Raw genomic sequence first — 26073 nt, forward strand, 5'->3', positions numbered from 1 at the left:
ACAGGCTTATTTGCTTTAACTGTCTGCTGAATGCACAGACAGCCATGCTGAATCCCTGGGTGACGGCAGTGTTGCAACATGTTTTCCTTTTATTTTTTTCGTTCATCTCCCAAACCCTTCCTTTATTTCGTTAACCCTCGCCGACACTGAGCTCATAACTAAATACTGTCTTAGTAATAAATATGGGACAGATTTTAAAAAGTCAAACTTTTTGCTGTTTATGTGGATTTTGTTCTTTTTAAGAATATACCTAATTAAGATTATTTATTTCCATTTTACATTTTAGAAAAAAAAAAATCTTTGATTTTTTCTTATTTCATTAGATTTTCTGTGGTTAAGTATAAATTTGCATGTTAATATTTTCAGAAACAAAAAAAATTGTTTTACAAGGTTTTAGTTATTTGTGGTTTTCAGTGTGCAGATTAACACAAGACTATTTCAAATCAGTTTCTTCTGGATTAAGATAATCTGCTTTGACTCGGCAGTCTGTGAATTAATATTGTATTTGAGGAGTCCCGTTTTTAATATAATTTGAGTGTGTTTCCTTCCCGGGTATCTCCGACACAATGGGCCTCACAGACCGAACCGCTGCTGTTGGATCCAGCAGCAGGGATCCATCAAACACGATTGGTCTCGGTGGATATACTGGTTTTGTCCTTCAGGATTAGAGGCCCACCACCCATACCAAACTCTGCTCTGAGTATTCTGTCTTCAACACACACACACACACACACACACTGTTAGCAGTAGTCTGCTTAAAAAGCTTGAATTAATTTAATAACATATCAGACCCCTTTTTATTTTTAGAGTTTTTTTTTATTTTTTATTTATCTGCAAATTATATCTTAATATAATATAATTTATTTAGTATTAATGATTTAGATACATAATATGTTAATTTCATGGTTAAAAAGTATTTCTAAATGTAGTTTTTTTTCTTTATTTCACAAATATCGCAAGAAAAAGCAACATTTATTTACTTTAATGTTTTTTTTATTTACCTTAAAAATATAGAAAAATATTAGATATAAAAAATGTTTAATTTATTTATATTTTAATAGTGTGACAACAGTGTTTTATAAGACAAGCTGGGATGTTGCTGCTCAACTCCTAAACCACAGTGTCCAGTTTGTGGCTGTAAAAAGAGCAACGTGTCGAAGGAGGGCCTCAACGTGTGTGTGTGTGTGTGTGTGTGTGTGTGTGTGTGTGTGTGTGTTGTGTTGTCTTTCCTATTAGACCCATTCAAGAGACAAAGAGTTAGAGAAACAGACGAAGGGCTTGTTAACACACACAGGCATTAGTGAATTAGTGTGTGTCGTCATGAGGGGGGGGACGCTCCTCTAATGTTATGATGGGACTCTTTCACCGACCATACACTCCAGCACCACAAGTGTCCGGCTACTGAATAAAGAGGATTTGTTGTCCTGCACCTAATTAAGCAGCACTTTAAGAGGTGGGCTCTTTGTTTCCAGCCCACCTTCGGGAAGCTTTATGTTTGACTTTGGTGACAGTGGTGATGGCGGCCGGTGACCCAGCAACTCTCTAACAAACACAGAAGCTGCTGCTCAGGCGTGATGATCATTAGACTGCATCGGCGACCAAATCCCGATTTCTTTTCATGAAAAGTTTCAGTGTAATTATTTAATTATGTCACAATGAGATTCTGTTCATAATCATGATCCTGTTTAGTTTTTTGAATTGTTGATGTTATGTGGAAATGAAATGTAGTTTTAAAAACAGTTGTATTGGCGGGCTTTGGGGGGGTTGAAGGAAATTCTGACGCCCTTTTGCTTTGTGCAGCAGACGATGAGCTTGACCTGAGGGAGGGAGACATGCTGATGTGTCTGAAAGAAGACAACAGAGTTAGTTTAAGTCTGCCTGCTCTGTTTATATGGAAATAAACCACGTTTGCATTTGCCTTATATCAGCAATTACAGCTCAGATCATCCTGCTGCCTCTACAGAACGACATGAAAGAAAAAAGAAAAAGAGCGTCGTCCCAGGGGGAAATTATAATGTGTGTATTGGTGCAGTTTGTTAAACCTGTAATTAATTTAGGTTTTTACTGTTTAGATTCTTTTTACATTTTTTAAAATATATTTATTTATTTAGTTTTAAAAAAAAGCAGAGCACCTCAGGGGTTTTAAATGTTTAGCACCGACAAGGCCTTTAACCCAGACTTTGAGAAGTTTTGAGATTTTCTCTGATTTCCAGCAGCAGTAATGAAAACGTGTCCCGTGTGGAGAGTTTACAGGCCGCCCAGTCCCCATCCAGGGAACGCAGACGGGACCAGTGCAGGCTGGGAGAGTTGAAACTCCCTTGTATTTGCTTTGCTTTGCTGCCTCGTAACGATGCGTGAGTGCTGCTGACAGGGGTTGCGTCTTTGCGGCAGTGAGAGGAGACGAGCTGCATTAGCACTTGGCATTTAGCTGCCATCGTTTCCAGAAGGCAGGATGACGGCGTCGGTGGGATGTTGGTTGACTTTTCTCCTCCACGTTGCATCCGTAGCGCTCTTCTGTGTACGCCTGCGGCGACGGGAAGGTCATAGTTCACAGAAATAAAATGTTCTTCTCAGTTGAAATGATTCTCTTCTTGCCATGTAGTTGCTTTTAGTTTAGGATTAGCAGTTCAGAAACTCTTAAATCCCTTCCTCTGCAGAACTCTGACTTAATTTGAGGGAATGGGAAAAACACACATCAATGAAGAAATAAAATTTTTATTTCCGTATTTATTTCATCTTGTGGTATTTCACGGCACATTTAGAAAATAACCACGACTTGAAGTGGCTGAAACAGTGTAAAATGATTCTACTTCAGCTGAAGACATGAAATAATCTTCCCCCATTTAGGACAAAGAACTTTCAGATTTACAGCGTTGGTCCACTGTAAAGTCGTGAACCGGGCTTGTGAGTAATATGAGACAGGAAGGCCGTCTGTGTGGTGGATGTGGCCGACTCGACCCTGTTGGGGTGTTGGATGTTAGTTCAGTTGAGGGATCTTTGCCCCTTTAACCCTGCAGCCCCCTTTCTCCACCATTGTTCCTGCTCAGATCAGCTGGTTGTGTTTTCAGCGAGCCTCTCGTCTTGTTGGCATTTAACAGCTCCTGTTTTTATGTCTTACACCACCACGGACTGCTAACAAGCAGTCTTGTCATTTATTTTTTACAGCTGGGTGTTTTTAACTTTACTGAAAGATATATTCTTTAAAGTTGCAAGCATTACTTGCAGATATTTAACTTTAACTGTAAAAGGTTGAATGAAAGCTGTTTGGTTGCTGTGATTTACTGGTTTAATATGACATTATATGACTGCCAACTGATTATATATAGTTTCACGTTTGTGAAATTTATTTTCATCTGTAAGTATAAATAATATTTTAAGTTCATGTTAAACAATAATTGTTCCAAAAAGAGTTTAGCTGCTTGTTTGCAACGTTTCCTTCCTGTTTGCCTAATTATTGCTGAAATTACTGAAAGGCATATTTTTGGTCAAATCCGAGGCAAACCTCCTGTTGGTTTAACGCCGTCTGGACGTGGTTACTGGTAGCAGCAGCAGTTTTTGGAAGCAGACCTGCATTTCATAGCCTTGATTGTTGTGTGAACACAATGCTTTTAGTTTTTTTTTTTCTTCCCTGGTTTCATTTCTTTCCTTCCTCTGCCTTTGAATTTGCTCATTTTCTGCCCTGTTTTGCCCTCCTCCTCCTCCTCCGTCCCCTTGGATTGGCCCCTGCAACATCAGCCTGTCACATGGAGCAAGTTTTGGATGCAGAGAAATGCTTTTTTTTTTTTTAAATCACCTTCTATTGTTTTTATTACCTGTCTGCGTCACACAGCCGCAGCGTTTTAACAGGCAAAATACAGATAAGTCAAACCATTTCTAAATGCAGATTTTCTAAATTTTCTCCACAAAAATCTGAGAACATTTATATTTTCTTTTATTCATTTATTATTTTAATTTGAACAAAGAGAAAGTAAAGGATGGCAAGTCATTAAAACTGTCAGTTAAATAAGAAAATGAGTTCTGCTAAATAAATCGGACCGAACAAATAGTCACCTCATCTGACTGAGTAATATTGATATGTTGACATTGATCGTCTCACCTTTAACTAAAGCTGTCATCGAATCTCTTGCCCCGTTGAATGCGTACACACTCATCCATAACCTCCTAATGCAAGAGGTTAATATGTGAACACACTCACGTTATTTTTATAGAAACTGATTTATCTGTCTTTATGCTATAAATTATTCTAGTTTAGTAAATGCTGCCTGCTTAATATTAATTTATTTTAACATTGAAATAAATACATACATTTTTCAGGTTTTTATTTTATAAATCCAGATATTTATGCATCAACTTGGCTTTTTTTTTTTATATTTGAAATAAATTAAAAGTAAAGCCAACTATTAAAATAAAGCACGTTATGATTGTTGACTTGAAACAAAGTAATTTAAAAGCCTGATTCTGAATTCATATTTTCAATCATGTTTGAAATAAAATAAAATTATTTAATACAAATGTTCCAGTTTGTCGTGTCAATTAAATATTTTTAATTCTATAAGATTCATTTTAAATTTTAAAATCTTAAAAAAAAACATTTTAGAAATTTTGCATTTTTTCATGATTTAAGAAAATAATAAATTATAACAATTCCATAAAATAAATTTTATGCCTGCTTAGTCACTTAAAATCAGCTGATTATCAGTTTATCAGTAAAGAATTATTAAATCAGCTTGGTTCTTTATTAATCACCAAAGACTAATATATGGCAACACTGATGACTCTTAACACAAGTTTTTAAACAAGTAATTTAGTTCTGATTTTAAAACAAAAAAAAAAAAAAAACCAAAACAAGAAGAACAAGATTCTTACAAGTAGAGAGAAAAGAAATCACAGCTCTGGGCCCACAAACACAGACCTGAGGAGAGGGAGGGCAGAAATGCTTGCTAAGCTATCCGTTTCACACACGCAGGGACAGAAGGTTCGATATTCATGCGATCGATGAATGAAAAGGCACAATGGCAAAATCGGACGGGCTCCTTTTCAAATCCACGTCTCCAATGTCCCCCCCACCCCCCCGCCACCCCTCCACAGTCTGCAGTCGCTGGGCGGCTGGTGTGGCAGGCAGAGAGAGAAAGAGAGAGAGGAGAGCAAGGGTTACATCAAGGCTGCTCCCTGGACCGTGCAAACAAGTCTAGACCAGTGACCTGTTCAATGGCTCCTTTTGAGGAGTGGGGCAAGTTCGGTCAGAGCGAGGAGAAAGGCAGGCGCAGCCTCTTTTCACTGGCCAAGCAGCTCACAGCCCGCGATCGACAGGAGGTAAGGAGGGCCGGGAGGGCAGGCATCTGCTTCCATGGTTACAGGCCGGGTATGGGGACCCGACTATTGAGGAAGCTCCGTTCTCATGCTCCCACAGAGGCAATGTCACGCATTTTAAAAATGCGTCAGGCTGGGGCGAGGAGCACATCCACCAGCGGCAGAGTCGTTCTTTGAGAGAGGGGAAAATAAGATGATAGCACATCACTTTTAGAAGAAGGGGGACACTTGGGATGGGGGGGGGTGGCAGCATGTGCTTGAGAAAGAAAGAAATGCGTCACATGGTCATGGAAAATCCTAATCCAAATGAAGATGGTTTTCAGCTAAATGCTTTTTTTTTTTTTTTTCTTTGCGTTTTACTGGCTTCCCAGATTTATCTGCTTCTGTGGTGAATTTATTTCGTTTAGCGGTGAATTGGTTCTGTTCTGTGGAAGTCAGTGGCATGGATGATTTATACTTGGAGGGAGCAAAGGTCAAGGTTTATACGGTGAACTCTTTGTTAAGAGGCAGATATCATGTTAATGAGGGTTCTCTCTGAACAGCAACAAACTTGTTTAAACATGAAAAAAAAATGAAACTGGGGAAAAGAAACCATTTAAATTTACCAGAGTAAAAAAAAAACAAAAAACAAAAAATGAGTTTGTATGTTTATATTTAGAAGATCAGCAGTCGTTAAGTCTCCATATTTGTCGCAAAAAGGAAGCATGTGAAGCTTTCAGATTGAAGATCAGCCAAATGCGAGGAGTCACATCTGTCTGTTTGTCTGTTGATTTGTTTGTGTTTGGGTACAAGCTGCGTATGTGTGAGTGTGTGTGTGTGTGTGTGTGTGTGGGTTTGAGCTGAATGGATGCTCTGGGCTTTTCTTCACGAAGGAGGGGTGTGCTGGAACGTTGAATTTGGTGGTGCAGCTAACGCTTTACCCCCTAACACACTCCAAACAGAGCGGACAGATGGCCGGCCCTCAGGAAGGACTCGGGGCGTTTGGATTTGCTCTAAGACCGTGGGAAAGTCTTTGGCTGAGTTCACCTGCTCAGGGAGCTGAGGTGACTGGATTTAAAAAGCAGTGAAAGAAGCGAGAAATTAAAACTTAGCAGGAGCAGCGGCGTATGAAGCCGGAGCATTCTTCTTATGTTGTTAAGGAGGGAAAAATGGAAAGAGATCCAGAAAACATTTGTCATTTGAGATAGCATTTTTTTATGGACATTAAACGTTTATTTTTGGTATTGTATGTGTGTGTGTGGAAAAAAAAGATGGGGTGGATGAGTTCATGCAGTTTTTTTTTTTGTTTCATATGGCTTTGTAATTATAATTGGGAACAGTTGATCCTCAGTTTATTGGGACATTAGACAAGATGTTTGGACGTCTCATCCCCTGCTTTTGATTATCTCCGTCTCAGAGAGATGGCCATGTGCCTGCTTTGATTTATTATTATTAAAAGAAGAATAGGGCCGTTTGTCAGCTTTCATCTGATTGATGTGAAGTTGCATACAAGCTTCAAATTCCAATTCCTGCAAGAAACCAAGGGGGCTGTACGTTTTAATGGGTCATTAATTATGCATTTGAAGTGAGATGGATTACCTGCATTGAAATGTTGTCTTTAGCTCTGTTCAGGTTTGAGTGTGGATGTTGGAATTTATGAAGACGCTACTTGAAAGTGTGCTGACGAGTGTGAAATTTTATTTCAAGCCACACAAATGGATTATCAAAAGCAAAAATCACAGTTGTAACTGGGATAATGGTTGATGTGTCATGGAGTCAGAACAGGTAGCTCTTTATATAGCACTCAAGGAATCCCCTGTTGTCCAAAATAAATTAAAAATATCTGCACAATCATTAGCTACACCATACTTTTAGCGTGTAAGTTTATTTCCGCCCTGAACTGTGATGTTAATCACAGTTTTCCTGAATATTTTCAGCATGACATATGGGGGGTTAATTTGCACCAATATTAACGTTATAACAGTTAAATTCCTGGCTGCAACTCATAATAATTGCATGTTTTTAACACCCGTTGAGGTTTCTCCAAATGTTGATTTATAACCCCAAGAATCCTTGATTGCTTTTACTTTGAGTGCCACACTCTCAATGAAATGCTCCATTGCAGTTTGACTACAAAAAAGTAGAGTGCACAAGAGTTCAATTTGGGTACGAGTCAAGTGCTCTCCATCCGAGAAGGGTGTGTGTGCATTGTTGGGTGGAGGGGACTGTGGAGGACTGATCAAATGTGGTTCTGTACTAAGCTCAGTGTTGGAATAGAAATGGGAGCTTGACTTTGCAGTGGGAGCCAAAATGTTTTACATGGTGCATGTTGGTTGGAGGTCCACTGCGCTTTTCACATTTATCCATAAATCTTCAAAACTTAAATAAACTTTTTTTAATTGTAAATGTTGTGAACTGGTCTCAGGTGTCACGCCTGAAAGCTGAAACGGTAACAGAAGATGTGCAGAGCTGTTTAGCAGTGATGGAGCTTGTTTCTGACAGTAGGCAAGCACTAATTGGGTTACTGGAGCTCGTTCCCTATTCACTCATACACACTGTATAAATATACACTTAGAGACATTTTCTGCTCTGGCCTCGCTGACCTGTTCACATCATAGTTTATTTTTATAGTGGTAATTTGCCATTGGCTCCATGGTTTGGTTTCAGAGGCCCACATCATTAATCATGGAGGGCATTACTGCAGTATAATTACACTTAGTCTCTGTGAGCATGCAACATTTCCCTACATATGTGTTCTCTATCTCAACTCAACATAGTCACCTTCAAAGCATGCTCACCACTGTGGCAAAGGAAAGAGGAAACGATCTGGACTAAATATTCTAATAACTATCTTTTTTTTTACCGTATTTGTGGAGAATGATAGATATATGGTCGATCTAGAGCATCCTTTTAAACAATGCTGCTTGCTTAAGACAAGAACTGACTGTAAGTGAATCTTCAAACATCCCATCAAACAATTAAATGTGTGTTTTGGAAGGGGGGGTGCATTGGAATCACTGGCAATGCTATGTAACCCCTTTAAGATCATTATTCCACACAAAATGCACCCCCGGGGTGTGTGACACATTTCTGAATGGGCTCTTCCGCGGATTTTAACGGGTTAACAGCAGACAAAGGGAGCTGGGACCATGTAGCCCAGCAGGGGAGACCCCATTGGAAACACCAGGCTGCCTTATAATCCCTGCGCTGTCCCATCCCGTTTGCTTTGCCTGCAATCACAGATGACTGACAAGCACTCTGTAAGTCTACATGGCTTTGGGGTGAGAGGAGCCACATGTTTTCTACTAGTCCACATCTCCACAGAATTTCATTTACCAACTTATTCACACACACAAATGTACACACGCGACTTGAGGCATTGCGAAAATGTTTTAGGCTTTTTTTAGAAGCTGGCAAGAGGCCTAATTCCCAATGGATGGAGATGAACTTTGGACAGTTGCCTGACTTGACTTTCTTGACCAGATGTATGTGATTTCATGCTGTCAGCTTCGACACGTCGTGCATATCTTGTTCTATCAGAAAATGCGCTGTGATACTCCATGAATATACGGATCAGGGCGTATTTTGGTGTTTAGAAGCCAAGCCGAATAAATCCATTTCAATACAGACTTGTAGTTGTCAGTTCCAGTGATGTTTGCAGCACATCTTTTATCTGTGTTACACTTGGCCAGCTACAATCTGGCTGATATTTTGTTGCATGAAATATTACACCCGTTTCACAGAACTAGCTATTACATTCTTCTAAACACATACATTGATTTAGTGTTTTTTTTTTGTTTTGATCTCTATCTTAAAGTGATTTTACAGTCTAATGTGTCTTTGGTAAATGTCTTTCATTTATTATGCAATGGTTTCATAAAGAACATATTCACTTTTTTTTATTATTGAAAAGATAATAAAAAAATAACATTAGTCAAGTCATATTTTTTTTAATAGCTAGTACATATATATGCATTTTTATTGATTCCATAGTCGTGCATCTATAACTCAGATTGGAAATGATTGCAACAAAAACTAACAGGCCATAACTAACTTTCGAATAACCATTTCAAAATAAACATGAGCGCCGACATCTATCCTCGTTGTAAATAAAAATCTGTGCCATATGGGTCATACAACAAAAGTTGTGCTAAGCCAGTTAGATTGGCTTCTTTTTGGTTTGGCTTCCACTGAGAGAAGTCTCTGTGGTGTCATAGAAACCCACTTTTCCTTATCTGGGGAATATTATTTTTATGAATTGGCTTGTATGAACATGGTTTTTATAAACTGTTCTAATGTGGATTGTTGTTTTTTTTTAACAGGATGAAAATGAATTGGCTTGAATTGGACAATGCCTGTAAAGTGGCTTTGGAGGACTTTTTTTGTAAAGTGCTGCTATACAAATAAAGTCCAACTTTTGAACTCCAATTTAACATTAAAAAAAAAATCTTAGTTTTTCTTTCCAGTTTAAATTTTTTCAGCTTGTTTGAAGAGCTTCCTGAATGGTCGGGGAATTCTACAGAAAAATCAGTGCAGATAAATGGATTGGTATGTTTGTTATCTGACAGCTTTCTGACATCAGAGCATTGCTTCTTGGTTTTATGGAAAGTTTAGTGTTTGAATTTGTCATGGCCTCATTGGTCCCTGTATGACGCACTTCAAACATCTTCTAAATTCAAAACATGCTTGTGGACCCAGCAAGATGGTGCTCAACAAGTCAATTATAACCTAATGGTTGGTTTCATCGACGGCGGTACTCATTTACCTGCTGATTTATTTGCAAGTCACCTGTTTTATTAGCAGCAATTCGAGGTGCGGACACTTCCCACTATCTGGCACCAAACTGCGAGCAAATGGCACAAATAGGCATTTAAAAACTATACAATATGAATAGATCTCCTCTTGTTTATGAGTTTTCGCTTATTGACTTGTACCTCCTAATTGAGTCTGATTGTTTTGCAGGGACCTAATTACAGCCTTGAATCGGCATTCATTTTGCCATAGTCCTCTACTAATTCACTCATTTCTAGTGTTCTTCTTCACATTGTCAGACAATTGCTTTGATAATGAGGGGTTGTGAAGGAGGATTATCTTTCAAAAGGCATTTGTTGATGACACAGAGAAAAGGTATCATGATAATAACTGCCTCCTCGGCCTCCTAAATGAAAAGACATCCTTAATGTTAACAATTATAAGAAGTAATCTTAAGACATTTATTTGTCCATTATTTTTTAATTCAAATTAATACTTGTCAATTCACCATGTAATTGTTATAGGGAACAATAATAGCAGAGAACTGGATGTCCTCGAGATTTGCTGGACATTAACTTAAAAGATAAATTAAAACTGAAACCAGGTTTATAGTTTGCATTTAAATCCGGCATTTCTGAGCCTATTCTGCTTGTTTTTGGTGTTGTGTTATTGGTGTGATTTTTGAATGCAGTAGAAGCAAAAATAAGCTGCCAGCATTATCCTCCAAATGATGTATTTTTTAAAAATATCTTTCCAAGAAAGTTAGCTTATAATTCAGCCACATAGATAACAGTAAATGGTAAATGAAAAAGAAAAAATTTGATTCTGCTCAGTGATGGTCAAAGAATAGCATACGTGTGTGTTTTTTAAATCACATTTGACTCTAGCAGCATATATTTATAATGTGTAGTCCTTAATCCCATTACAGAGTAAATGCTCAGCTGGGCCTTTTATTTCCTTACTGTTGCTGCCGTGTTGCTTGAGCAGCCTGATAAGATACAGTGGTAATTAAAGCACAAGGCCAGGTCACAAGGTGATCCGAATCCACAATAACAGCTTCCAGCATGAAGGTGCCACACAGTCTGATCCATTTTAATTACTATTTGAATTAATTTGAAAATGCTCAGGTCAATTAAGAAGATGCATTCCTCTGGCTGTGTGTAATGTCATATTCATCGATCCACATCGGTTACTTTATGCACTCATGTGTAGGATACGTTTATGCTCCTCAAACGCCGCAATTTGAAATTCATTAGGTATTGATTCCTTTTAGGAATGCTAAAAGCACAGTGTGATGGCAGCCTTGTCTGAAGTCAGGTAGGCAATTTATTGCCATTCACAGACAGGTGCCCTTTATTTATTTATTTATTTTTTTTTTTTTATGAGACCAGATGTGATTCTCCAACAAAGAATGCTTATATTAGTCCCAAAGAGAGGCTTGAAATTCAAATGCAGGTATATTTTGCTCCAAATGAAACCTTTTTTCATGCCAGCACTGAGAATAATTTACTGTAGAAATTTCAACAGAAATGCTCCTCTCTGATTGGTGGATTTTTTTTTTTTTTTTTGGTTCTATTTTGGAGTTTGCATGAGGTTTTGGTTGCCTCTTCACAACCTCTTCTTCTCCCCCTCCACTCTTCCAATCTCAATCTTGCCCTCCATCGTTCCTGCACGTGCACTGATTGGCTGCTGGTGAGTCAGCTGCAGCCAATAAGCCGTGGTGAAAATCCCAGTGTTTAGTCTGGTGCTAGGCAGCCGGATCAACAGACAGGTGGGTCAGGCAAAGTCATCACCAACTGCTGGCAGCTTGGTGGAGCTGCTTGGTGTGGCTTTTAAAGCGACATTACCTTTAATTAAAATTCACTTGGTGATATTTTTGTTGTCTTAAAAAGTGAAATCAGTGTTTGTGAGCAGCTGCGACTCTTTCTTTTATGCCAGAATGCTGAAAAGCATCGCTGTGAGAAAAGCTGGAGGCGTACTCGTGGCTATAAATAGTTTGTTTTGGATTTTGTTGCCACTTATTTTTTTACATGGTTATATTTAGATAGTTGAATGATGGCTGGAGATATTTCTATTATTTATATTCACTACGACAACACATGTATGTAGCTGAACAACTGGGTTTCTGTCTTTGTGGTCATTATGACAGGTTTTATTTGTTCATAGACATTTTTTTTTTTCCTTTGGAAGTCCTTGCGGCTGGACAGCGAGGAGCAGAGGCCAGACAGGGGGGCTTCAGACTGAGCCTCTCAGCTGGGAAAACAAAGAAAAAGTACAGACTGTGAACAGCCTCTACGCTCTCTCTTCACCATTTTTCTTCATTTTGCTTTAAAACTCAGTCGATAGTTGTTCAGAATATTCTGTTCTGAACACATTCCATCATTTTGTGATTTTATTGTGTTATTCTAGTCCCGGTAAGTCCAGTCAAACACGATAAAATGGCCGAATGGGTGCGTGTTTCATCAGCCTGAACTGTACGAACTTGCATCTGGATTAACCTGCTGGCTGTTTTCTTCTGTCTCTGGTGGACCTCTGCAGAACAAAACGCCTCAGCTGATCTTATTTCAGAGTTGCCTGGAAGAATGCTCCGAGTTGCATCAGGAATGTGTCAGACATGAAAGATCGGATCTCAAACAACCTCTGATGATAACAGCATGAGATCTGTCTTTATTTTCATTTTCTAAAGGGGAATGTAGTTTTTTATTTACTCTGTAGTTTTATGTTGACTGATATATTAGTCTTTGTATACCTGGACATGAATATATCTACTACTCAGAAGCTAATAGTGGACTTTAAGAAATCCAAACACCTCTGGCAGCCCACTGCATACTGGGGGAAGAGTGATCGGTTTTAAGTTCTTTGGCGTGCACATCTCTGCTGACCTCACTGAACAATCTCTCATCACGTGAGAAATACTGTATTTCCTCAGGAAACTAAGGTCTACACACCTCCCTCAGCACCTCCTTACAAACTTTGACAGACCAGCAATAGAAAACCCTCTGACCTACTAGGGTTGTGACGATATGCTTCAATTTGATTCCGATTTTTTTGGGTGCTGATTTGATTTAAATTGTGATTCTGACAATTCTTAAACATTGCTAAGTTATGTAGATTAAAAACAAGAAAAGTGGATAAAACTTTTTTTTTTTTTTGCTTGTCATTTTTCTTGATTTCAGTTGGGGAAAAACACCACAGTAGCCAGATCCATCATTCTGCTGCTATAATGCCCAAGAAGACAAGTAAAAAGATCAATAAAAATAAAAATTTTGTAATGGATTATTTTTATTTATATACAAAAATCGATTTTTTTTTTTAAATTTTTTTTTTTTAATTTCCATTTTAAAATTATGAAGCAAAAGAAAATCCCAATTTTTTTTATTTTTCTATTTGATTTTCCCACCCCTATGACCTACTGATGCAGTCTGTGGTTGGGCAGCTGCACAGGGGAGACCAGTAGCGAGTCGTGATGGCGGCTGAGTGGACCATTGGCTCACCATTACCAGAGTCATGAACACTCTCCGAATCCCACAGAAAGCCAGTCACATCTCCAAAGACCACACTCAACCTGGACACACACTTTTCACCCCCTATCTTCTGGTAAACGATAGAAATCCAGAGTCACTAAATGAGAAAATAACAAAACAAAGATTAAAAAAAAAAAAAAAACCTTTTTACCCCGACTCTAATCTGAGACACCAGTGCTACTACCCCCCATCCCACGCACATTTAGATCAGATGCAAGTGTTTCACCTCTTATGCACCTGAACTTTATAATAAACTGGCACATCTGTTTAATAATGGCCTGTAGCCACCACTATGCTTCTATTTATTCTGTTTTAATTCTATTGTAGTTTTAAATTCACATTTTATTTTAATTTATTTTAGTTTAATTTTTATAGCTGTTTGAATTAATTGTACATTTTTAGCCATTCTACATCTGATGCAACAGTGATCTGCTCAACTTTATTTAATTTATTTTGATAACATTTACAATAAACCTTTTATTTGAGTCCTTTCTAGTTTATTTAACTGCAGGGTATAATAAAACATAAGTCTTTTTCTGCGTTTTTTTTTTATCAGTGCACATCCAACATGTCTCATCTTTCTGTCTCTCCCTCCCCCACTGAAAAAAGATGGATGGCATTTTATGGATTATCACGTTGAGAAGTCTGTCTGATTTTTCCACCCCTGTCTGGGTCAAGATGGTACATGCTGTCCCCATGGGACGTCCTCTACCCCCCAGTCTCATTTGAACTTTGACCCTGGCCTCCTGCCTTCCAGGATATGAAATGACCTTCTCGGTGCGACTGTTTTGGCTCAGTCCTCGGTGTGGACTAAGACAGATGAGAGGCTCAGATGGCTGCATGGCCATCTTGTTTGGAGGTCTGAAAGTTCTGTTTCAGCTGTGATTTAGTGGTTTGTGTGTGTGTGTGTGTGTGTGTGTGTGTGTGTGTGTGTGTGTGTGTGTGTGTGTGGGAGGTGGGGGCATGAGGAAGTCAGAATTGGCACTTTACTTGCCTTTAATGTAATTCCCTTTCAGAGGAAGGGTTGGGTGAAAAAGTAAGGGGTTTGATAGTTTATAATTAACTTCTCATCTGTTTACAAGGTATGTAAAATAAAAGAAACGTGTCAGTCACAAGGAGTGTTAGGAATGGTTCATCAGTCTGCTGTTTGGTGCAAGAGGCCAGTGTGTCCTCGGACTTCCCTCCACCGGTGATCGGCAGTAAATGGAAAACAGTTTTTGCTCGATGATCCTGGATCGCAGAGAAATGATGAGTTTGTTTTATGACAGCAGAGATGACTTGACTGTATATGATTTAATCAATATAACCACAACAGTTTCTCCACTTTGCTGCTTTACATCAGCAAAACTCTTCTGAAGTTGGTGACCACAGGTTTAATACATGTGTGCGGCGCTTCTCTTAGATGCAGAAATATAAGCAAGTTACAGTGAATATTGTGTTCCAGGCTGGCAGATAATAGCAATAGCCACCCTTTAATGTTTCTCTTTTTACTGGGATTACATTAAATTTAAAAATGATTACAGATTTTAATTATTTCAGAACTCAAGATACTAATTTTTTTTGAGGAATTTGTGTCTTATTCTTGCTTGGTACAAGATTTCAGCTGTTCAGCAGTCTGTGATCCTCATCATCTGATTCCTTTTCAGTAGCAGACGTATCCGGTCTGCAGGCAGATCAGCCAAGCACACATAAGCATCCATGCTGTTGTATGTTGTGCAGAACGAGGTCCGGTGTTGCCCTGCTGAAAAAACAATGGGCCTCCCAAGAAAGGACCTTGGTTTGATGCTAGTGATAGTAACATATATGTCTCTAAAACCTCATTATAGGTCTCTGCATCAATGGTGTTATCACCTATGTTCAAGTCATTCATACTGTGGGAACTGATCCATCCTCATACCATCACAACCACTGTTTTTGTTTTATCACTTAGAGGGTTTTGCCATGTTTGGCACGTACTATGGAAAAAAACACCTGCATTAAGGTGGTAACACTCAAATGATGTTTTTTTTTTTTTTTTTGCACTACCAACCCAGAAAACTGTGAATCACTTGGTAAAAGCACTATTTATAAACTTTAGACCAAAACCTTTTATAGTGTATTACCCATCATCCATTTCTTATTAAAAGCAGCTGAAATGTGGACTCGTTTGACAACAAGGTTAAATGTGTCCAGTGTCTTTGTGGCCATCTGAGATTACATTTTAGTGTTTCCGTGCAGAGTTTCTCCGATCCGCTTAGTTTTTCAAACTGATAAGTGATTCGCTGATTGGGCCAAGCGCATACTAAAGAGAGATACAACCCATTCTTGCTTAAATAGACTAAGTCTTTGATAGATGCTACTTTTATACCCAATCATGACACCCTCACCAGTGTAACTTCTATACTTAATGATTTTTGTTTGTTTTTCTTGACTTCTTTCCAAGTTTGCATTAAATTTACTGTTTAAAATATCCAAATCAAGTGAAGTTGGTCAGAGAATAGACAACAAACTATTTCCCTTGTTTCTTTTTTTTATGTTTGTTTTTTATGTTCAAACATTTCAAACTAACTAACAAATGATTTATTAGATAAAAAAAAAATCTTATTTATCATTAAAGAAAAAAAAAAAGGATTCTAATCTGTGGTTTGTGAATCTTCTATGTCTTGTCAGGCTGCAGTCTGACTGAAGTCTTTATTCTGCAGTCGTTTGGCAGACGTTTTATTATCCAAAGTGACTTCCATGTTAGAAGCCAGAAAACCAAAGCAATTAACCCAACACGCATGTCTTGTTGGTGAAGCCAGACAACCCAGCGAGAGCATTGGAGCATGCAAATCTACGTCACCGCGCTGCTATATTAAGATTTCTATGTGACATTTTTAAACTTCCTAAAAAAAATTTAATTTGCATCAAGATCATTCGATGACTAAGTTTGTCCTCCTAATATTATATATCTGCACGCATTTTCAGTACAGATAGAAATCTCATGAAGCTCACCTGGAAATGACACATGTTGCTGTAGTTCTTCAAGTTTAATAACAGATAGCTTTTTTAGACTCCTGAACGGAGCCGTGTAAGTGCAGCAGCAGCTCAGCACTTCGGTGTTGAGCTGTGTGAGATGCTCTCAGGGCAGAACTTTAATCTCGTCTCTGGTGGATACCTCGCTCTTTAGTGAGTCACAGGTCCATGACATATGCTTGCGTTATTGTAACCAAGCAGACTGACTCTTTGGCTACTCTTCTTGCTGAACTGCAGAAGTAAGCCGCATGGGGAAAACACATTTGTCTGCAGTTGATGTATTAGAGGTTCACACTTTGTATTCTGGTCTGTGAGTCCGGAAAACAATGTCCTTGCCATACTTATTCACTCCCTGAAGAAAGCAGGGATTCAAGAGGAATCTAAATGTATTGCTTGTAAATAAATAATTAAATTAGCTAATTATAAATCAAATCTGTTTGTGCTTGCTGAAAAGGGGGCTTCCAACGTTGTAAAAATAAATAAGATTTTAAAGTAAAAACATGATAATTTAACATCGGTCAGCTCCAGATATGTGAATCAAGACGTACATTACAGAGATTGTCATTAGTGTGTCACGCTTCTGTATGTATTTAGTCTGTCAAAAAATATGTTGGCGTCCTTGCTGAAATCTTAAGCAACCAGCACGCCCAAAGAGTTGACTTTGGAAGGCACCGAGCATTCCTGCTCCGCACCACATTAAGTCCTACTTCTCTCCCGCTCAGGGTGCTGGGCAGCCTGCCAGGTAGAGGTTGCCATGGCACCACCCTTTGCACTGCTTCTCCCAGAAGGTGCCAGATTTTGGGAGTACGGCAGGCGGGGCTAACGTTTTGATTTAGACAAAAGATGTCTTTACAATGTCAGCAGAATACTTAGAGGGAATGCTGTGGCTCTCTGGGTAGGAAATCATGTGATCTTTTCAGCTATTTTGTAATAGCGCCAGGCAAGAGGGAGACAGACGGACGAAGAGGGAGAAAGGGGGGGGGGGGGGGGGGGGGGGCTTTGAATGATGATGCCTGAAAAATAGCTTCTATGCAATTTTGCTCCTCTGTTATTCTGGTTTGTGTCAAAAGAAGATGGCGGACAGCGCGTTGCTAAACTGGTGTGATGCTTACTGCTCACTGTTTACACCGAGGCTGAAAGTGTGCATTCGGAAACGGAGCAATAAAAAATCTCATCGTGTTGCACTGTTGCAATAGAAAGAGCAAAAACAAAAAGAAACCTCAGTTCAGACTTTCCTTTGTTGCTCTGCCACCGTAGGAATATCCGTCCGCTTGTGGCTCTCTGGCGCTGGCACAGTTAATGGTAGCTGGCTGTAGCATGCTTGATTACACTGGCATCCCTCTCAAGCTCTGCTGTCTGCTATCTGTGGTCTTAGCTAAACTGAGCTAACCTCTCACCACAGCCTGCTGCTGGCCTGGAAGAGGGCTACTATGGTAAACCTACGGCTGCTTTAGGACAGCAGAGCAACAGCAGTTGTGCTTTAAACTGTTGTTGACTTAATTATCTTTACCAAGACATTGATATGATTGCGACAGAATCTTTCTCTGTTAGTAGGATTATGCAGAAATATGGAGCCGAATTAGCTTCGACTAGACTTACAAGCAGCTAACTTTTTAATTTGATTTGGGTCATGGATCTTAATACAATTTTTTTTCTTTTGCCTTAGGAGTATTGTTCAATTTTGGACCGCTCTTGTTTAATTTTTTGGCAACTCCAGAAAAGTGTGACGCTCTCAAACCGAGATGCAGCAACCTGAGACAGTGCAGTCATTCCTGTTAAAATGTTTATATTTTCCTTTTCTCTTTCTCATGTGGATCTGATGTCCGAATATTTCCCGGCAGGTTTTGTAATGTAATATTTCTTTTTCTCACCATGATAGCACTCGTTTAGCCGAGTTCTCGAGCACCGCAGCATTTAATTCACTGTTAAAAGCGACGTAAATCCTCTGCAACGGGCACTAACGGTCACATACCATCGTGTGGTATCTAAAAACAACTTTCTCTTTCCTGTTTTTAAGGAGGAGAAGTAAAAGTTGACCCACCACAATTCAACCTTTCTACCTCTCCATCCCAAGCGAGACACATCCAAGGGTGAGTTTTAACAATCCTCTCACCATCTGTTTGATGAACTTTGATTGTTTGGGGTGAATCTTGACAAAGTCTGCTGCTGCCAGCTGCAGCGGACTCTCTGTCACTGTCCCGATCTGTGTAAACACCGAAGCGCGGCCTCTCTGCCGACTGCCGTTCTACTTTGTTGTCACATTTGTCAGCAGTGCCTCGTACTGCTATCGTAGCGCTTCATACAGTTATTTTGATACTTTGGCCATGACCATTTGGCACAAACCCGTAGATCCGATCTTGTGGCAAATCTGACATCACAAGCTCGCTTCTGTGGGTCTTTGTCACTATGGTGTGAACGTCATTATGTCATTAGATTTTTTTAAATGCTTTCCTTACAGTTTTTTTTTTGTGTATTGATATAAAAGGATCTTGATAGTACACATTAGAAAAGACATGATGATTTATAATTCAAGAAGAATCCAGTTATCTGCATTTGGAGTCTTTAGATTATTTTATGTTTCTTAAATTCACTGCCTGGTCAGAAAAATACTTTATTTCACCAAACTAATGATGTGGAGTTGTCTCAGTTGGCCAATTCAAGCTTCAGCAACATTATGCACCCAAAAACTTAAAAACATTATGCAGGTTTTTCTTTCAGTAAATCTTTTCTTCTCTGACGTTGCAAATATATTCTAAGATTACAACGCCAGACACAAATGGTTGAAACTGGTTTAGAGAGCATGATGATCATCTTCACAAGAACATTGGCCAGACCTTAAAGAATCTTTTGGATGTTCCAGTGAAGACTGGAGCGGTCTGACTCTCCCATCATTACTCCATGCCCATGATAAAAAATTCTTCCAACTTCACATTGAAACCATTGCTGTGACTTTGCATAAATTCATTGAAAAAAATACCACAATGAGTGTGTGCTGTACTCAAAGCTAAAGGTGGTCCAACAAGAGTGTGAGGGTCCTTTTCTGGCCAGGCAGTGCTGGATAATCCCAACAAACCTTTGTGATAAAAAAGGAAGAAAAGGGTTGTCTAACTTTCTCACTGTTACATGTAGAGAAGAGGAACTCTGGTTGAAAATGTGTGCATCCGGGTTGAGGTAGTAGGTTGTATGGTTTAGAATTATACCCTGGGAGTTAACTGTACAACCTTCTAGCTTTCCTTGGAGTACACGTATGACATCAATAAGTACAGAAAATTGCTCTACTCTAAAAGATTCAGTGTTAATGTTGCCTCTTCATGGTTCATTATAATATCTTTTTTTTTTGCCCGCTCGTGGTTCTTACATCATAGCTTGACCTTTGGGACTGCTGAGTATCAAAAGCTTCGATTAGAGCTAGCTATAAAACGTAATGCTAGGTGGAGCGCTCTGTTGTACAATTGTGTTTATTTAACTATAAAACACAAAGAGGAAATACATGAACAATGTGTTTTCTTTCTTCTGTCTCTGTAAATAAAATTTCTGGGAAGTTTTCTGAACATAAGTTGAAAGACAAGTCCCATTTCTACACCAGTAGAGAGGCACTCGTCTTCTACAGGTGTACATAATACTGTGATTATCAGTAATTATCCAAACAAGGTGCTAAATTGATCCGGTTTTTTTTTTCTAAGGTCTTTATTTGAGGTGGAAACCGTTTCACGCAAAGATGCTCTCACTTCCTAAACTGTTGCTTCAGGTTTGCGGCATGGTGTCACACCTGCATGCTGCTGCAGACGTCTCTCAGCCGGTTGCGGGTTAACCGCGTGCCAAACATTAACATGCACAAATGGCTCTCCATAAACACTAACGATGATGTGTAATAGCCAGACCTTGTTCTGTTTGATAGATTCTTCCTGGCAACTGCTTTATGCTGCGGTTTTTTAAGGCTTCACTGTTTGCGCGCAACATTACGATATTTTCCAGCTGTTGACTCACTTCTCTCTGAGCTTTTGAAGTTTGATCGTTGCACCTGACTCGAGCTAAAGCTGCTGGCCTCATGTTGCCCGAGCAGGCCTCAAGATACCAGATTTTCCAGCGTGGGAAAAGCTGAATGTTTAGACATTGTCTTCGAGACTTGTGATATATTGTCCACAGTTCCACACAATGACCGTTTGTGATATGAGGTCTAGTTTCAGGTTGAAGCCTGCCTCGGCGACACTGAAGCCTCTGTTTACCGCAGACTTGTCCACGGGACCACTGCATCGGACTTCGTCTCTGCCTGGCACTCAGCCACGGCTTGTAAAATGACTCCAAAGCAGCGCGCAGGAGAAAAATAGCCTGGCAGATCAGTTTGAGATTGTTACTCTTCAGGGTGACTTGATTTGAAATGCATCTTGGGCAGGAGGCGCTGTTGTAATTTCTGCTGCAGTTCTTTATCATCGTGACAGTGTCTTTTCAGTTTGATGGATGGCACTGCGTTTGCTATGTCTAGGGCTGAGTGGACCACCTTTCCGCTGCCTTTTGTCATTTAACCGATTAGTGCTTTGGTTTGAAGCGGTTGAGATTGCAGCATTTCTTTTGGTGCTGTTTTAAGTGCAGAGTTTCCACTAAACCGCCCGCATGTGTGTTGAAATCCTGACCGCGTAATGACGGACAGTACCCTCTTCCGACTTGCGGTGATGTCGAAATTTTTAAGAGTACCTCTGGCTAAAGAATGGTGTGTTTCCTGTCAGTGCCGAGATGAAATGAAATGTGAAAAAACCTTTTTTTTTTTTTTTTTTTTTTCTTCTTTTAAAATCATCAATGAAATCTAGTGTGATAGCAAGACCTCTCACAAGGGATCTTGCTCAGCCTCACAATGCAGCCTTTGTCATTAAACAGGTTTCTGTGTGGGAATATGATCCCGGTAAATTCCCAGAAACCCAAGAACTGCTTTCAACTTGTATTTTTTTCAACCCCACTGTCAGGAAGAGCCGCCTCCTCAGTCAGTTCAACATCATCAGGGTTCAAGTTTCTGCTGTTTGACCCACTCACAGGAAGAAATAGTCAGAAGAAAGGATGAAAAGTGGGCAGAAAGGCGTAGCAATAATATCATAAAAATCAACTTTGGAATGAAGAATTTGTTTAAGCGGGAGCTTTATTATGCATCAACAAGTGTTACTTTTCATAAAGATATGTCTATTCTCTTCCTTTCCAGAGCAGGGACAATCAGGATGTGCCTTTGTGAATGTTTATTTTAGAACCTACAATTTTTTTTTTCCCAATCGTTCCCTCAATCGTTCCTCCAGATGTGTACAGGAAAGCCTTTGCTTCTGCAATTCATGCTGTCTCAGCACTCCCCCATCCAGCTGCTCCAGCTAGCGTTGCTTCCAGCCAGGCCTTCATTTATAGAATGGTTGAGCAAATAAATTGTAGGATTAGATGGGGCTGGGTTCGTTTATATCCCTACCAGTAGTAAGTAGGTATGTTTCACATACTTTTTGTGTCCATACTGCTATAACAGTACCTGTGAGGAATCTCGCTGCCATGGACCCGAAGACTCTTCACACACCTTGAAGAATAATAAAATACGAAACAATGAAGTTTCTTATCACAGATTTTTCTGTGCTATAATCCCCAACGTGTAGAACCTCACCGACACCGATCAACACCTTTATACGCTGTTATCGGTGGAAGAAGATGACAAAAGCCCCAAAATGTGAATATTTTGGATAAGAAGCAACACAGCTGCTTTTTTAAAGAACTGACATCATTTTCTCTAGAAAAAACAAAAAGCCTCATTGTCCTTATTTTGCATTGGTTGACCTCGAAATTGATCGACTTTTTTGCACTTTGAGAATAAAAACCAGTTGTTTTATATTGTATGTGAGGTTAAACTGGCATTGTTGCTGCTTCACAACCCCTTATAGCTCCACATGAACTTATGTTGATACAAAAACACATTCTTTAGCTCTTCTACTGTAATTTTGCAAAGAAAAAAAAAGTATTTTTGCAAAACTGTGGTACTCAAGACTCATCTTAAAGGATTACAGGAAGTGACTTAAAGACCTGGTAAAGTCATCCAGCTGCTGTTTGCATCTGGAACCGTTTGAGAGCAGCGATTGGCTTCTTGTTCTTGACGTCACCGGCTAGTAACAAATTGTCTGAGACCAGAACGGTGTCACTTTTGGCCACAGTGGTACTTTAGCTTCCCGACTCATAAAAACCTCGCTTTTTCTATAAAAACCAGCCACCTCCAGCACTTTTTCTTCCCAAGGAAACGTATTCCCCTTAATGTGCTGGGGTTAATGGCAAATGAATAATCATAACACTACGATGGCAGACGGAGGTGTCATCGATCTGTCTGGAGTCAGCCCCTCTCCGCCTGCTGCATCAGCCACTCTCCCCCTATTGATACGCTCTTGCCCCTTGACCCCTGGGACAGATCAATGCCATTGATTGGAGAAGGGCAGGGACAAGGGCAGGATCTGCTGACTGGCCCGACAGCTAGTGTGACAAGACATGATCGTCATTAATGTCCCGCTGGCTGGCTGGCTGACTGGCTGGCTAGCGGGGCGCTGTGCATCACATCTTCCCTGCCGCCTGCTCTCCTCCCCCCTCAGCCTCCTCCTTCCTCCTCAGCTCTTCCCCTCTGTAGTCTGTGATGATTGTGCTGACTGAGATGAGTCCATTGTTTGGATACCTGTCTAATGCCGTTCTGTGGGACAGATATGCGTCTCCAGGCTGAGTGGAGCCAGTTTTATGCTCATATTGTCTAAAAGCAGACGGTTTCATCGCAGATGCATCCTGCATGATGTCTCTCGGCTCACCAGTCGCAGCGACGGCAGTCCTATTTTTGGGTTGCTTTGAAAAAACCTCCGTCTCGATGGCGTTCAAAGCAAGTAGATTAGAACTCTGCCAAACCCAACTTTTGCTGCGTATTGTCGGAGAGGAGACAGTTTCACCCCAATAAGAGGTCAAGAAGCCCCGATAACTAATGGGCTGTTTGTCTCCTTTGTATCTTTTTCACTCGTGTGGGCTCGTTTCATCACCGGCGGGCTACATTTCCAGTCCTCCACATTTACGTGTTTGCGTGTTATGAGGAGGGGGCGACGGTCGGGATGCGGCGACCGTTCCAGACTCTGCAGTGACACGGCTGTAATGGAGCTGATTGATCACCTATATTGCCGCCTGCTGGCCCCGCTGGCTTAAGCATACGGCGAACCCCCAGCCCCCCCCTCCCTCTCAAGCCTCTGCGTCACAACCAGCATCACGGAGCCAATCTGTGAAGACCAACCATCCCCCATAGACTTCAACCTGGCCACGGTTTTGACATTGGCTGCAGGGTTTTCCTTCTTCACATCTTGGTCTCTTGACCGTCGGTTTTCTGAAGGAAACAGAAGCAGCGACGCATTCACCGCCTTTGATTTAGTGACATTTTCCCGTTTTGCCTTGTTTTTTTTTGTTTTTTTTTGTTCTGCATCAGATTTAATGTGCTGCTGCTTTCCATTTGAATTAAAGGCCATAATCAATCAATGATAACATTTGCAGATCTCTTCCCCCAGCCCCCTCTGCGTGACACGGGGTCATAACCCTAATCTATCCAGGGTGCTGAAGGTGATTAAGATCTGAGATTAGAACAGACTGTCAAGGGCAGATCTTATTCAGACAGAAGGACAATTAGAAAAATGTCCTCTTTTTAAATTTCATGCTGTTCTTTACGAGAAAAAAAGATAAGTTTGCCTCATAAAGCAGCTGGTTTTGACTTTTTTCTGCCTTTTTCTCACGAAGCTGCAGAAAATTTTTGAAGCAAGTTGGGTTTTAATTGTCGAGCAAAAATGAAGTTTTATGAATGATACTGTATAAATGCGCAGTGTCCGTGTGCCGCTGTTAGGATCGTTTGTCAGCAGATGTTGAAGCACACTAAACCGTCCTCAGCAGGTTCATCAGGAAACACTCAAACAGCTGCGAACCTGAAGCTGGTGCGCTCAGGTCTCTGTGCATGTGCCGCTCATGTTGGTGTCTGTGTGCAGCTTTACTGTCACTGGGCTCCTCTCCGCTGGCGGTGGGCATCTATGCTTGTGTTTGTGCGTTGTGGTCCGCGTGCATGTGTGTGCTTTGTGTCGTCTGCCTCAGACGAACAGCAGTTTTGCATCGGCGGCCACCTTGGCTTCGTTAGCATACGTTTGCACATGACATTGCGGTCCACTTTCCAGACAGCGGGATCGCTACCTCCACGCTACCTTCGTCCTCCTCCGCCGCCGTTCAGCTCGCTGCAATGTGTGTGTGTGTGTGTGCTGCTGGAAAAGAGAAGGAATTGATCAGCACGGGGAGGAATGTGTTCACTAGCGAAGGCTGGGTGGAGGGTGTGTGTGTATGTGTGTGTTTGGATGTGTGTGAAAGAGAGAGAGAGCGAGAGGGAGAGCGCTGTCGCTGCAGACTCCTGCTGCAGTATCTCACTTTGACCAAGCAGCTGCAGACAGCGAGAAACAGACAAGCGAGACAAGCAGACAGGTACAGACCTGGTGGGATGGGAGGGGAAGGGTGGGGGTGGGTGGAGATAGTGATAGAGGGCGGTAGAGGCAGGGCTTGGGGTGCAAGGGTCAGGTGGGGGAGGGGGTTAGGGGGGGGAGTGCAAGGTAACGGGGTGGTGATGGCGGTGGCTGGAGGCAGCAGATGTTTTGGGCCATTGTTTTTGTTGTTGTTTGTTTGTTTGGTGGCGGCGCATCATGTCGGACCTGAGATGTTGTGGGGGGGTGGGAGGGTGAGGGGGGGTGTAGATGACAGTGTCACGACACGGCTGATGTCCCAGTGTGTGGAGCTGGGAGGAGGAAGAGGAGTTAGTGGGGGGTTAAGATGCTGAGATGGAGCTGACAGTGCAGATGGGATGGAGCAGTAGTTTGTGCTGAGGAGGGGAGGGGTGGGGGGGTGGCGGCATCCCACCTCACTGACCTGCGTCTGGCTGCAGCTTCCCGCAGACACCTCGGCTTCAGCAGCCCCCCCCCCCCCGCTCCTTCTCCTCAGCATCTCTTTCTTTTACACTTTTCCTTTTTTTTTTTCCTCCTTCTCGTCTTCCACCGCTGCCCTTTTTCTCCCCCCCTCTGGTTCCTCCTCATCCTCAGCTCAGAGGCGGATAACAAAAGGCGTAGTCGGCGGCAGACAGAGGAGCGAGCGTGCGAGGCATCGCGTCAGGTGGTGCGTTCGTTTCCGGAAGCCTCCACTTTGCCCGGCGTTCCCCAGAGAGCAGGAGACAATCAGAGACATCTATCCCAGTTTTTTCTTTTCTTTTTCTTCTTCTTTTTTTTTCCGGAGGGGGGGGACTGAAGGGGAGGAGTTGTGAGGTTGGATGGGATGGGAGGGGTTGGAGGGGTGAGGAGTTGAGGGGGGTGCATTGGTGTATTTGGGGACATGATAGTTAGAAAAAGAAAAAAAAAAAGACATGGAAACATTTTCAGCAGGAATTTGTTTTTGTTTACCACAGTTTGCATTTGATGCCAGATTAATGTGTGGAATTATTTGGCTCCGTCTGCACTGCTTCTTATTT

The 26073-nt window shown here is 40.9% G+C and overlaps 1 long non-coding RNA gene across 1 annotated transcript in view; it reads left to right on the plus strand.

Moving 5' to 3' along the window:
- Positions 1-26073, plus strand: part of LOC306761952 — a 43481-nt gene that overhangs the window by 11127 nt on the left and 6281 nt on the right. The window contains exon 2 of the long non-coding RNA XR_013771487.1: positions 18577-18649. This is a non-coding gene — a long non-coding RNA (uncharacterized lncRNA). The remainder of the gene's footprint in view (positions 1-18576; positions 18650-26073) is intronic.

The sequence above is a fragment of the Telmatherina bonti genome (assembly GCF_933228915.1).
Source record: "Telmatherina bonti genome assembly, chromosome: 10".
Lineage (NCBI taxonomy): Eukaryota > Metazoa > Chordata > Actinopteri > Atheriniformes > Telmatherinidae > Telmatherina > Telmatherina bonti.